A 544-nucleotide genomic window follows, 5' to 3' on the forward strand; every position below is an offset into this window, starting at 1 on the left:
TCCAGAACATTAAGACACTTCAGAAGCAGCTTTCCCTGCGACTCCTGAAAAACACACTCGCAGCAATGCAACGGCAACTCCAGGCACTGCAATCCAGCCTATCCCGGCTCACAACCTCCTTCTCTCAGACCTGCAAAGGACCTCTCCTGTTTTTTTTATTCTTCGTAGGATCCAGAACCTGAACTCACAATTCTACGCAGCTTTAGTGGACACAAAAAACCGTAAGTACAGTAAACTTCCTGGTGCCTACCGTCCAAAACGGGCAACCTACAATTCCCAAATCCCCAACCCAACACAAGAACTCGCCCGCCATCTTTGGCCATGTGGCCACTCTCGGAGCAACTGGGGATGACATCACATCATCCGCCGCAGGATACACCGTTTCCGGGACAGCGAATGCCACCACCTCCATTTCCATGTCCAACACCATAGACACTGTGGACACACCTACCGTCACCGCAGCTGCCTCCACCTACCCTGTTTCTCCCACCACCAGCGCAAACGGCACTCCGCCCACCACCGATGCAACTCCGCCCATGCCCAT

The sequence above is a fragment of the Stegostoma tigrinum genome, unplaced genomic scaffold (genome assembly GCF_030684315.1).
Source record: "Stegostoma tigrinum isolate sSteTig4 unplaced genomic scaffold, sSteTig4.hap1 scaffold_49, whole genome shotgun sequence".
NCBI lineage: Eukaryota > Metazoa > Chordata > Chondrichthyes > Orectolobiformes > Stegostomatidae > Stegostoma > Stegostoma tigrinum.